The sequence below is a fragment of the Arctopsyche grandis genome, chromosome 5 (genome assembly GCF_051622035.1).
Source record: "Arctopsyche grandis isolate Sample6627 chromosome 5, ASM5162203v2, whole genome shotgun sequence".
Taxonomy (NCBI): domain Eukaryota; kingdom Metazoa; phylum Arthropoda; class Insecta; order Trichoptera; family Hydropsychidae; genus Arctopsyche; species Arctopsyche grandis.
This window is the reverse complement of record NC_135359.1, coordinates 2,056,270-2,070,669: the sequence shown is the minus strand read 5'-3', so window position 1 is coordinate 2,070,669 and position 14,400 is coordinate 2,056,270. Positions and strand designations below refer to the sequence as shown.

Sequence of the window (14,400 nt, the reverse complement as noted above, 5' to 3'; positions counted from 1 at the left end):
TAGATAAAGGCCTTTCCAACACGCTTCTACTCGTCTCTGTTTTGCGCAACTCTCATCCATCTCACACCACACATTTTCCTAATTTCGTCTTCCCATCTTCCTACAGTCTTCCTTTTACCCCTTTGCAATCTCTCGGGTAATATTCTAGTACATATACGCTACCGTTAAGCCATACTGCTGGCTATATATACGTAAATATGTAAAATATAGCAAGAAATTTTGAGATTTTACCATTCTAAATAGCTTCCCCATACACTATTCTAACTTAATATGCATCTACCCATCTTCCCTGCGGTCTCTCTTTTAGCCATTTTCATTCTCTCGGGTACCATTCTAGCACTTCTTTAGTCCACCTTTCTTCCATTCTTCTAGCCACAAGGCCCACCCATTGCCATTTCAATCTCTTCACTCTATCCACTATATCCACTACTCTTGTCATACTTCTCACCCAAGTATTCCGTTTCCTATTTTTCCTTGTTATGCTAAGCATACAGCGTTTCATACTTCCTTGAATGCATTGAACTTTTGTGTAGCACCTTGGCGTTCAATGTCCAAGTTTTGTCAAAACTTGGTCCATTTTTGTCAAAATTTTGATTTAAAAACTGAATTCATTCGTCCATACTATCCCAATTTCACGTTTTCCAAGTCTGCACTCCATCCGAATTTCATACATCTCTATATTTATTCTTAATTACTATCAAACATTATTTGATTAAACTATTACTATTATTTGTCCTAAATATAAATAGCTTGGACATTAAAGTCCAAGTTTCTCATCTATACTTCATGAATAGAAAAAGGCATTGATCGAATGTATGGTATATATATATATATAGCTTACAATTTCAATTGATATCATTGAAAAAAATTCAAGCACAGTTTCTTTGCACATATTTACCAGATTTCTAAGCATAAAATAGCCAAAAATTCTTACATAGATGCGTCACAGTGCAAAATTAAGTAGTTTCGCAGATAAGAACCGGAATCTTAACGGGAAAGACTAAAGAAAGTTTCATTGTTAGCCATCAGACACTACACCCAAGACAAAAAATCATCACTACAAGTCCATACATAATAATAATAATTCATTAAAAAAAACGTATCGCTTTTTATGCACACCTTAACTCCTATAATCGAGAGTAAAAGTGCGAACGCTCCGAGCCAAAAGCTACCGTTTTGCGAGACGGAAAGCTCGGCCTTTATTGGCGTCTGTGCTCTCCTCAGGCTATATCAGAGCCGAAGATAATGGATAACGACCGATAGGAAATGGATATCATATGGCTGGTTTTTTTTTATTTTTTAATACTATTATTTTGTCGGCAAACTAATCTGAGAAGACATCGTGTGCCACATACGTGCGTGTGTGAATAGTGCGCTTTCCGCAAACGTAACATCACTTTCTCCAATATATACCCATGTACCAGATCATACTGTGCCAAAGTATAGTATAATAATAAGCCTGACCTTCATATGTACGTATATAGTCTATCTTGATATCTACTTAATTAGTAACAAATAAATAAATTCAACAAATTACCCACGGTATATCTGCGCTCACTATTCAATGACTAATGCTTATCGTTCGATCGCGGAATGCCATATGAAGAATGCATAGAAGTTACAATAATGAAATTCTGATCTTTGAGTACAATTTGAATTTGAATTGAATTTTTAAGTAGATCATATTACACAAAATTAATATACGCTCGGTATTTTGAGTGCTCGAGATTTACCACAATCTAATCTGTTTAATTGCGACATCGCAAACGATTTTCACATATTTCTTGTCGATTTCTATGGGCATTTAACAGAGGATATCCTCAATGTGATTCGAGTCAACCGATGTATAACTGTGTTAAACAAACATGATAAATTATTCCAGTGTAACGTTTCGAATATTAAATAGGCGTTCGATTTTTGTAGGACGTGTATACGCATGTATGTTTGAACTTTCTATTGAATATTTACACAGATTGAGTTTTATAAATTATCTTTATGAATATTCAAAGTGTGCTTTGTGTGCCTGACGTCAATTTTAAAACAATGGGGAGTTGATAATTATGAAACTTATCAAAATCGATAGACAAAATTTGTACAATAGATATTGACTTTAATGAACTGTATAGCAAAGCAGTTTTATGCCAGTTCAGTTAAACTATATCTAGACATTTAAAATATGTACATATATGTATATCTTTTCTGTTTCAAAATATAATACATTATTACAAGATCACTTGTTATTAAAAATCCTATCAAAAATGTCATATTTTAATCAAAATATAGAACATGAATATATAAATCAAATTACGGGAATTAGCTTCATAGTATCTTCAGTGTTTTTTATCTCATGAATTTGACAGGTTTTAAATCTTTTAAATTTCTTGAATTTGATTGCTAGAATCATTTATATTAGATAGATGTCTAAAATCAATGAACTTTATGTATAGAAATTTGAGTTATTGAATGCGGGACTTAAGGGAATTTTGAGGAATTTGGAATTGTACATACACAGCAGGGGTAAAAATCAATCTCAGTCATCTTCAAGTCATTCTCGGTTCGTAGATGATATAGTTTTAATAGCTCGCGATCCAGTTGACTTAACTGATTAACACAGCTGAACAGAGAAAGAAGAAAAAAAGATAAAAAAATTAACGTAGATAAGACCAAACTAATGTTCAATAACTATTGCATACATGATAGCATCAAAATAGATGATAAAACAGTAGAAGTAGTCTATAATTATTTATATTTAGGACATACAATAGACATATGATATAGAGTTTGATAGTAATGAAGAAGATAGTTTGAAGAAAATAAAGAGACGTGTGAAATTAGGATGGAGTGCATGATGGACGAATGAATGCAATTTTCAAATCAAAATTTTGGACATTGAACGACCAGATGCTACGCAAAGTCCAATGCACTAAAAAAAGTATGGAACATTGTATGATTGGCATAAAGAGGAAAGACAGGAAACGGAATAATTAAGTGAGAAGTATGACAAGGGTAGTAGTAATAGTGGATAGAGATTGAAATGCCAATGGGCGGGCCACTTGGCTAAAAGAATGGACGAAAGGTGGACGAAAGAAGTGCTAGAATGGTACCCGAGAGAATGCAAAAGGGTAAAAGGAAGACCGCAGGGAAGATGGGTAGACAAAATTAGAAATATGTATGGGGAGAGATGGATGAGGGTTGTGCAAAACAGAGACGAGTGGAAGCGTGTTGGAGAGGCCTTCGTCCAGCAGTGGATGACGAATGGATGTAGATGATAATGATGATAAGGCAGATAAAATCGTTAATAGCGATTAAAAGAAAACTTTCTTTTAATCATTATTAATGTCTCAAAGAGCTGGCAGTTTCGAAGAGACTCTCCACAATATGAAAGAAAAGCATTATTTCCTACTTTGGTCATATTGTCAGGAAATAATGTCTCCGTAATACTCGAGGGATGGCAAGCAAGATGGTCAGACCAAATTAAAGAACATTCGTACATTTTTTTTAAAATTCCATATCAACTTCATATCACATTATAGGGGGTATATTCTTCTAGTTATACTAGCAATGGTTGGTGAATGGCTGTACATACATAGATGATGATGATTACAACCAACTTATATATATGTTTGCACGTATAAAACTTCTACAAATAAAATACACACATCTTAAAAATACTGATGGCAATTGAAAGCTCTCGATTCGAAGATTGAGATATTTGATAATGTAGTAAGGCACATGTCGTGTTCGAAATCACGGCCATTTTCACCTAATATGTATGTTAAATTTTAGCCCAATTGCGATTGATTGTGTATTGAAAGAGTTTGCTTTTTCCCACAGTTGAATCGCTTTCGTTTCTTCGCTGTCAGAGGTCAAGGTTTAACAACAACAACAAAAATCTGATAAATTTCCGCAAAAGTCGTGTTCTCACAGGATCGTGATCGCGCTGCACTCAATATCCATTACAAATAAGAAAAACCACCGATTTTAATTGATTCGATTAATTCTTAATTACGACCGACATATGTATTATCGATAAACGATCGTTAGTAGGCGTTTTCGCGTAATACAATCATTGGAACGTTTTAATTGTGCAATGTGTGTGAGGTTGTGCCACTTTGGTTCGCATTCGGTCATCCATCGGGTACAAACAGCATATGGCTGAAAATATTTTATGCCATGTGTTAAATTTGTGTCTCTAATGGAGCGAATATTCTACATTTATGACTATTCTAAACGTGTGCATAATTTCCGTAATTTCTTTCCAGTCGCGTGACTAAATTCGAGTCAGTTTGCAAATTATTCAGTAGCGTAACAATTCGGTAACAAGTTCAAGATTTCCATGCGGATTCTTTCTATTGATTTTTTTGACAGCTGGTTGTTTTCGCAAATACATATGCATGTGGAATTTACGTGTTAGATTATTCAATAGGAGTTTCTTTATATTTTTGAATACAAATGTAGTGGTTCAGTTCCAATAACGACTTATGTGGGGATAAGTCTCAAACTATAGATCTTTTAATGGCATTAACATTTAAGAAATCAACTTAAGTTCATCTAGAAGCGGTTCTCAGTTGTCCTTTTAAGACTTGTATGTGCTTTCTAATTAATGAAGCTGTTACAATCAATTCCGCTGAATGTCGCATTCAAAAGATCTGATCTTGGCTTCTGTGGCATTTTCGCAATATATAATGCTTCTTATATAACTTTTAAATTAATGAGTTATGTCAACTAGCCATAGACCAGAGTTTAGCATGTAATGTTTTCAACTGAATAATCATGGGTTCAATCCCTGGCCTAAATTTGTATATGTGACTCCAAGTCGATCAGAGTTTGCCAAATTATCTTATTTCACTGAAATGGTTCTAGCAAATTGGCAACTTTGTTTTATTTCTCGCGAAATTCAAGTTTTCGGCATCTTAAATTTGCTAATTTATAAAATGTTTCTAAAATTTATCCATAGACGTCTCTATGATGCTCTGTAAAATTGCTCTGTACATTATTTATCGATGTTTATAATTGGCCAGGAAAGTGCATTGAGGCTTAACAGGTGTAAAAATAAAGTAAAATTTGCATTTATTTATTTAAGTATGCACCATTGTGGCATTACAGGAATCCTAAACAAATAGATAAAATACGAAGGAAGCATAAAACTTACTTATATGCATATTTAGTATAAGAAGAAGAAGAGTCACGTAAAATTGACTTCCAAATTGTCATTTGAAGCTTTGAAATGACAAACGGTTAATTATAAGAAAGCAGTCATTCAATCAAAAATGATTGCTAGATTCTTTCAAGAAAGCAATCATTCAACAACAAATTTAAAACTAATAATATAACTTATCAAAGAAATTTGCATCGAAATGGTCGAAAATATAATATTATATAATAAATGTGGCAAGTTTTTGCTTCTAATTCGAATAATTCTATAAATTATTTAAGTCCTATATTTATGCAATTTGTCGAATATAATTTGTATTGAATAAAAATCTATATTCAATGAAACATTTACATTTTGATCTTTTTTTCATGATGTTAGATGCAAATTTATTTAATAGATTCTATTTAAAACTTTAAATTTGGTGTTGAATGATTTCTTTCTAGGATGAATCTAGCAATCATTTTTGATTGAATGACTGCTTTCTTATAAGTAACCGCTTGTCATTTAAAAGCTTTTGAGCTCAAAAAGTCAATTTGGAAGCCGATTTTACGTGACTGTTTTTTTAGATTAAATATATATGTAAGTAACTTTTACGCTCCCTTCTTATTTTATCTATTTTTCTAATATATAACAATACTTGTACCATTCCAAGCTTAATAGTCTACATATGATACATCTAAGTAAATCAAATCTAAGCACTCAAATCGAGATTGCAACAGAAGTTAGGAAGTAGATAGTCAATAAAGTCGATCAAATAACAGAAGCCAAAGTCATTGAATTACTTTTTGTTACATAAATAGTTTCTACGCCTTCTTCTTATACCACCTACATACTTGCTATACGTATTAAACGTTGCCTCTTATTCAAGTTTATGTACTAGTCTATAAGATGTATTAATCGAAAGTTTCCAAGTTGAAGTTACAGCATTTCCTCGAAGTGCTTTTTTTTAACTACGTGAGATATTTGCCACAGAGAAAGTCACACCATAAGATATTATCGTCGCCGATAAGAGGAAACGGTGAAATTTCCCCTCCCCCTGATTAGGTGGAAGAAGACGAACGACCGATGAGGCTTTTCATCATCGCCACACGATGACACGTAATTGCCGTATAATGGCCGGCCCGTCCGAAGAGGAAGCCTACTTTTGTTTTTACGCAATTTGGGTTTTAGGAGCGCAAGACAATCGGTCCACGTTGTAGTTTCACTTTACCGGCTGGAAGTAACTCAAAATCGTTCCCATTGTACATAGAGGGAACGTCTTCTTTGCCGAAAATTGTTGCTAATGCGCAAACAACAATGCTCGCGGCCAACAACGAAAGTGGACCGCCAGAAGCGCAACCCGCCGTGGAAGCTCGCAGCTTATTACTTCGAAGAAAGTTGTCAACACACTCTTGGGTTATGTAACTGTGGCAAAACAAACGGTTTCCGAATGTTTTTGCAATCGCAAATAGGATTAATCTCGAGACATTTTCAACTCCTTGGCAAAGAGAAGAGATTTATGTCTTGGGAAACATTTCGTAAAATTATTAAGAGGAGAGATTCATAATCCCGCAATCCTGGATAGGATGAAGTTTTTGGCCCCAGAACGTCATACATAAGGTGTTACGAAAGCATGACATCTTGTTGCCAATTAGGGCTAAAACAAACGTGCTCATGGACTCCCCCCTCTCGAGAGCTGTTCGACTCCTAAGGGCCGGGCCGCACCGTGCAACTTTGTCGGCCGACTAGTTGCGTGACATGAAAAAATGTATGGAAATGTGTGCGACAAACAAGTTGACGGGTGTGGCATGTCCCATCTACCTGCATGCATTGGTCTGGTTGCCCTCAACCAAGTCACTCGCAAGTAGGGTTGCCAGATGATAATTTAATAAAGGAGGGCATATGGGTCTAAAAAGGAGGATTTTCTGTAAAAACGGAGGACATTCAGAAATTAAACGAATTTTTTATATTATTTTACTTTATTTAAATCATATTTAGCTGAGCTGCCAATTTTGGAAAGAAGTTTTTGGTTTTTTAACAAATAATTATAAAAATCTTGACATGTCATGTTTTTGAAGTTGTATTGAGTAAGAATTAAAGATTTAACTGACTGCACACTTAGTCTATTCCTCTCTTTGCTCCACTGAGTATTAATCAGTGAAAAAACTCTTTCCACATTTGCATTATGTGCGCTTATACAAAAATAAAACTCGTAGATCTTGAGCAGTTCTGAGAAACATTCAATGTTTTTAACACTTTTGAAGTAGATGGTCCACTGCTCGTGCAACTTCAAATCATAATATGCTTCATCTTCATCTGATTTTGATTTAAGAAATGAAATCAAGTTACAAAATTGATCGTGTAGCTTAACATCGTCAATCTCTACACCTCTGATGCTCAAGAACTCAATGCATGAAACTAAATCATCATAAATAAGTCCCGCCCGATGGTTAGCAAAAAGGAGGACTTATAGTAGGTAAGGAAGACGGGAGGACAAAACATGGAAAAGGAGGACATGTCCTCCCTTTGGATACCATCTGGCAACCCTACTCGCAAGTCGCCCGGTGCAGCCCGGCCCTAACTCACTGGCACATTCCTTAGATATCTTCAATGCCAGTTATGTATGTTGAGTTGGTCGAGCACATCCTATTTGCATTGCACGATATTACTATCATTATTATTTATTTGTTTTTTATTATCTTTTTGTTCTTCTTGTTTTATACGTATATTTGTATTATAACCACATTGACGCTTTGGGGCTACCTGTCAAGTCATTCTAATATCAATTTTTTTAAATTAAATTAAATATATTGAAGTATTTGATTAGTTAATAATTTTATGTAGATAATTTTTTCAAGATATCAAAAGCTGATTTTTGAATTTACAATAGAAATATTGCTGTGAAGAGAATAAAAGTTAATTTACTAAAAATTGTTTCTAAATTGTACCACAATCAAAAGATACAAATGAGTCGTTTCAAACAATCGTGTTCACATTTCATACGGAAAACACTCCATACTCATACTCATACTCCAGAGATTCATAATTCTGCTATCCTTTGGCCCCGGAACGTCATAGGGTGTTACGAAAGCATGACATCTTTTTGCCAATTAGGGCTAAAACAAACGTGCTCATGAACTCCCCCCTCACGAGAGCTGTTAGACTCCTAACTCACTGGCACAGTCCTTTGATCTCTTCAATGCCAGTTATGTTGAGTTGGTCGATCACATACTACATAAATAGCCCTTGTTATGTACCTCGCTTATCAACGAAGTTCCCACAGTAATCAAATTCACTTTCTCCCATTCATATACTAGACTACTAAGTCCATTTAAATTTCTGTAAAGGGATAGTCAGATAAGACAGGAGTGCCAGACTTTGCCCAACCCAAAAGATAAAAATCATTTATATAGATCACGATTCGATCACATAAGTTAGTCATCACTATCGAGACTCTGAGAGCGGTAGTCATTAATATCGACCCCGCAAGTGACGGTCAGCACAGCAGTAGAACAAAATGAACCAAAGTTAATTAGTGAAACGAAATTCTAGGTATCTCATTTTAAATTTATCATCGTTACATAATTAAATCTGTAGTTTTCGAATATATCTTTTTTGGTTTTATGATAATAAAGAAATCTTGGTTTGTTAACCAAGTAATTTAAAAAAATATAAACTGCGTTTTGGAACATGACACGAATTGCCTGAGTGTATTCCTGACTCAAAACAATACTTAAATCTCTATCTGACATAAGAAAATAGTTTTTTAAGATGAATCATACGGGTCTTAAAATCATTTGAAAACAATACAATATTCAAAGAAATGATAAAAGCGTCCTCGATGATTCATTTGGTGATTTCCAGATTCTTTGAGTTCACAAAATGCTTCCCCTATTATTCGTCGAAATATATATGTACCTATCATGAGCCGTGAATCACTTGATACAGTGCTTTCGGCTTTCGAAAGACACCGAATATATCCGCTGGGAAATTTAACAACTGGTTATTCTGTTGTTTCTAGTTTTAATTGCTCGTTTTTTCTTCTTTTTTGCGTCGACCGGTTGTTTATTTTGGCTCATGCCGCGAATGATAGAGATGAGCCGTCAGATTAGACGGCAACTGTACAGCAGCCATCTCCTACATGGTGTTTACGCATGATTCACTGTGAGAACTGCATTTTTTAACATTTTAAAAAGAGTCTAAACACAATCGAACGTAAGGACATGGCTCGCCCAAGCTCCAAGCTCACCGATGACGGCTAACCATTTTGTACCTACAATTAGATGATGGGTATTTTTCTACTTAAGTATTTAAGTCGTACACAATTCCAAATGATAAATGTTAATGGTTCCCGTGCACGCGATATGTTAACCATAATTTCTGGGTATATGTATTGTAGTTTCATGTCCAGATCGTTATACCTCACGAACCTTCGTTAGGCGCCGATAAACGAAACTCGTTGACAAGTACTTTGGGCACTCGTTATAAAGAATAGCCTAATTTAAAGCCGAAGGACGTGTATAAATTGAAGTTGAGCGATTAAATAATGTATCTTTTGATTAGACTAAAAAAACTGACTAAGAATATTTTAGTGGGTGATTGTAAATGTGCGTGAACGATTTTCATCCAATCTATATACCTATATATAAAATTGAATATCTGTGTGTGTGTGTTTTGAATAGGCTCCTAAACCACTGAAACGATTGCGATGGAACTTTCAAGATTTGTTGTATGCATGTCCGGGAAGATTACTATGAAAAAAAAAACGGGAAAAAACCTCTTAATAATATTCGTAATGACGATTTTACTGACGTGATAGTAAAGCTTCAATCCCACCTTCAATGCATCACGCCGCGAGTGTGACAATAATCGCGCCACGCCTACCTCGCACTCGAATGTACTGACCATTCAAGGCTGTACCACAAGCATACAGCGGATGGCCCACGTCAACAAATATAATATATCTATGTATAAAATTGAATGTCTGTGGAACGGGAACGTGAATTGCAGGGATTATTGTGTAATTCAGCTAGTAATTTATATATTTGAAAAAATTATGTATTTATGTCTGTTTTCAGTATAAGTAATTATGAAAAGCAAAATTCTAATGATAAAATACCTTTAAGTTTAGTTGAAATTATTTTATAATATAAAATTGACTTAATATAATTATGCGAAATACGAATTCCTCGAATGACAATTGCTCGAAATACAATTTTACCGAAAAAAAAAACCAACTAATCATATAGGCCATTTATTTAATGAAATCAATTGCACTCGTAACTCAATTGTACGATTACAGTTAACTAATTTTTATTAAATGTCGACAGTGTTTATATAATATATTAAGAAAATGTCAAAAAAATCTTAATTTGCCCGTTTTTTTCTTATGTATTGGTCATTGTATAATATAATGCAAACATTTACATACATATTTGTATGGTTTTTCCAATTTTCCAAGTTTTGTCTTCTATTAGTCAAGAAAATAATATGAAATAGCTTCCAATGAATACTCATGAATCATCAAAATAAAAAGAAAACACTTAATAAAGTAATTTTTGCTTACTGATCTAAGCAATTAAACATTGGATGCCGATTATCTAATCAAAATCTCTAATCTACTGGATACACAGATTGCAAAAACAACATATCAACAAGTCGTGATAATAAAATCTCTCAAATATGCTACGACCAAAAAAAATCCAATTAAAGTCCACACACTTTGAGTTTTTTTCTTATTTTTGTGTGATTAAGAACTAACTATTCGTTCGTAATAAATAACGAGACTTGTAATTTAAGCTTTCACATTGTTTGATTAGGGATGACCCCAATTGGAGGCAATTTATATTACACCAACTTTAATACCTCTCATCCTGAAAGAATATTAATATTAAAAAAAATAGCAATTAATAGCACCGATCAAAGATCTAGCTGTAATTTTACACGTGATTCGATTTTTTTTTTTTTTTCGATCCATGGGCGCCGATTTGTTTTTTTCGTTTCAATGGATTCACCCCCGCGGGGGCGCAAAGCGAGTAGTTTCATGGGGCCCCGCCAGGGGCGCCACAAGGGGCGCAGCCCCGTGGGGCTCAAAAGGGGGCGCCACAAGGGGCGCAGCCCAGTGGGGCCCCGAAGGGGGCCCGGGGGGCCCAGCCTCATGGGGCGCAGCCCCATGGGGCTCAAAAGGGGGCGCCACAAGGGGCGCAGCCCCGTGGGGCCCCGAAGGGGGCCCGGGGGGCCCAGCCTCATGGGGCGCAGCCCCATGAGGCTCAAAAGGGGGCGCCACAAGGGGCGCAGCCCCGTGGGGCCCCGAAGGGGGCCCGGGGGGCCTAGCCTCATGGGGCGCAGCCCCATGGGGCTCAAAAGGGGGCGCCACAAGGGGCGCAGCCCCGTGGGGCCCCGAAGGGGGCCCGGGGGGCCCAGCCTCATGGGGCGCAGCCCCATGGGGCTCAAAAGGGGGTGCCACAAGGGGCGCAGCCCCGTGAAGCCCCGAAGGGGGCCCGGGGGGCCCAGCCTCATGGGGCGCAGCCCCATGGGGCTCAAAAGGGGGCGCCACAAGGGGCGCAGCCCCGTGGGGCCCCGAAGGGGGCCCGGGGGGCCCAGCCTCATGGGGCGCAGCCCCATGGGGCTCAAAAGGGGGCGCCACAAGGGGCGCAGCCCCGTGGGGCCCCGAAGGGGGCCCGGGGGGCCCAGCCTCATGGGGCGCAAGCCCTAATAGGCATTAACTAAGGGGGGCGAAGCCCTAGACGGCAATTAATCATGGGGGCGCGGAGGGGCGAAGCCCTAAAAGGCAACTGATCATGGGGGCGAAGCCTTAGACGGCATTTAATCATGGGGGCGCGGAGGGGCGAAGCCCTAAAAGGCATTAACTAAGGGGGGCGAAGCCCTAAACGGCAATTAATCTTGGGGGCGCGGGGGGCGAAGCCCTAAAAGGCAACTGATCATGGGGGCGAAGCCTTAGACGGCATTTAATCATGGGGGCGCGGAGGGGCGAAGCCCTAAAAGGCATTAACTAAGGGGGGCGAAGCCCTAAACGGCAATTAATCTTGGGGGCGCGGGGGGTGAAGCCCTAAAAGGCAACTGATCATGGGGGCGAAGCCTTAGACGGCATTTAATTATGGGGGCGCGGAGGGGCGAAGCCCTAAAAGGCATTAACTAAGGGGGGCGAAGCCCTAAACGGCAATTAATCTTGGGGGCGTGGGGGGCGAAGCCCTAAAAGGCAACTGATCATGGGAGCGAAGCCTTAGACGGCATTTAATCATGGGGGCGCGGAGGGGCGAAGCCCTAAAAGGCATTAACTAAGGGGGGCGAAGCCCTAAACGGCAATTAATCTTGGGGGCGCGGGGGGCGAAGCCCTAAAAGGCATTAACTAAGGGGGGCGAAGCCCTAGACGGCATTTAATCATGGGGGTGCGGAGGGGCGAAGCCCTAAAAGGCATTAACTAAGGGGGGCGAAGCCCTAAACGGCAATTGCTCATGGGGCGTGGAGGGGCGAAGCCCTAGAAGGCAAAGGCTCAGGGGGGTGCCGAGGGCGAAGCCCTAGAAGGCAAAAAAAAAAAAATGATTTTTTTTTTTTGATTTTTTTAAATTTTTTTTTTGATTTTTTTTTTTATTTTTTTTTTTGATTTTTTTTTTGATTTTTTTTTAATTTTTTTTTTTATTTTTTTTTTAAATTTTTAAATTTTTTTTTTTTTTTTAATTAAATTAGCTTAGTCATGTTTAAGCGGTTTATATTATAAACACTGAGCGAAGCCGGGTAATACAGCTAGTAGTTTATAAAACTTATGTTGAATAAATACTAATTGTTTACTTGGTTACCGTATCAATTAAACAAAATTCAGTAATGTCTATGAATATGTCGTGTTTTTCCAACACTTGTCGATGAAAAATGAACCTTTATAACACCATGTAGCTTAAAAGCATTTTACACAACTATTTTAATAGCATTTTACTGCCTATAAAGTAGGTAAAATATTCAAAATACCTTTTAGGTCTATTCTAACAGTCACAGTTTTTTTTATAAATTTTTTGTTAATAATATTGATCTCATTTTAATGCTAAGATATAATCACAGATGAAATACAAATATTTTTCATGGTTCGACGGTATTCTCACTGCTAGACTGCATTTCCATTTCAAGTTAATTTTATTATATCCGTGCTAAAACGGAAGAGATCGTCAAAAGTGGAACCGAGCGAAGCCGGGTAGCACCACTAGTACATACATATATTTATTTTTAATCTATACCAGGAAGGCCTAACATATTACCCCAATGAGGCTTCGTGGCTAGAAACATTGTACATTTGATACAAGTATTATACAAAGTAAATACATAACAATTAACATCAATAGAGAAATCTATTGTCAAATTTCTAAATTTGCATCATTTTAAAACAATTCAGTAAATACATTAAATTAAAATTCACAGATACATTAATGGTCAAATTTGTAAATTTGCAGCATTTTACATAATTCAGCGAAATTTGAAATTGCTGAAAATTCGAGATTTGCGAGAAAATGGGTAAGGTTGCCAATTTTTTGGAACCGTTTCAATAAAAATCAGATAAATTGTTAAACTCTAATACGAAACGATTGGACCTGGAGTCACAAATCCAAGGTCTCGCCAGCAGAAACTAGTGGGATTTAAACCCATGACCACTTTGTTCAAAGTATTACATATATGCCACTAGTCTATTCTGCTGGTTTTAGACTAGTTTATGTAGATTTGAGAAGCAATGTCTTTTTCTCATTACTGATAGTATGTAGAGAAGAGATTGACAAGAGTTGAGATCTGAAATATTCTAACACAGTGCTTAAGAAAAAGATTCCACTCCACAGTCCTGTTTAATCTGAAAGATAGATTACAATCACCGAGACCAGAAACCAGTGGGATTTGAACCCGTGACCACTCTATTCAAAGCATTATATGCCAACTGCTAGTCTATTCCGCTGGTTCTTGGCTACTTTATGTAGATCTGAGAAGCAATGTATTTTTCTCATTACTGATAGTATGTAGAGAAGAGATTGACAAGAGTTCAGATCTGAAATATTCTAACACAGTGCTTAAGAAAAAGATTCCACTCCACAGTCCTGTTTAATCTCAAAGATAGATTACAATCACCGAGACCAGAAACCAGTGGGATTTGAACCCGTGACCACTCTGTTCAAAGCATTATATGCTAACCACTAGTATATTCTGCTGGTTCCAGACTAGTTTATATAGATCTGAGAAGCAATGTATTTTTCTCATTACTGATAGTATGTAGA

At 37.1% G+C, this 14,400-nt stretch overlaps 1 protein-coding gene across 1 annotated transcript in view; it reads left to right on the top strand.

Moving 5' to 3' along the window:
• Nucleotides 1-14,400, top strand: part of LOC143911667 (uncharacterized) — a 45,508-nt gene that overhangs the window by 20,408 nt on the left and 10,700 nt on the right. The gene's annotated exons all lie outside the window — the stretch shown is intronic.